Source organism: Populus euphratica, unplaced genomic scaffold, assembly GCF_000495115.2.
Source record: "Populus euphratica unplaced genomic scaffold, PopEup_1.0 scaffold85.1, whole genome shotgun sequence".
Lineage (NCBI taxonomy): Eukaryota > Viridiplantae > Streptophyta > Magnoliopsida > Malpighiales > Salicaceae > Populus > Populus euphratica.
The window spans coordinates 111,721-112,190 of NW_011499898.1; positions in this window are offsets into that span (position 1 = coordinate 111,721).

The following is a 470-nucleotide window of genomic DNA, read 5'->3' on the forward strand; positions in this document are numbered from 1 at the left end:
GGATTGTTTTTTCTGGGGAGGGGGGGGGGGGGGGGGTGGTGCAATCTCAGAGTTTCTTTTACGACCATCTTGAGATATTGAAGCTCATCTGTACTCTCCTCAGTTGCTCTTCCTTTCTGTCCAACAGAGCTCCTAATTTCTTCTTGTGCTTTCTTCATTATTATTGAATTTCTAGCAATCTCTGCCGTTGCCCAGATGACAGTGATGACACTGTGTCAACTCCGCCTAAGAATGTATTCTGAAACTCAAGCATCACAGATAAGTTAGATAAGACTTATTTGTTTCTTTTAGTCATATAACAGATACTCAAGTTAGATATCAGGATCTTAGTTTCACAGTCCTATAAAATCATGTGTAAATAAGCACTGAATGTCTTTCTTCTCTGCTGTAACAAGTTGTGGAAACAACTAGGCTTTTTTCCACTCGATATGCCGTGCTGCTCGACCTACATTTAGAGAGAGGTCAAGTGA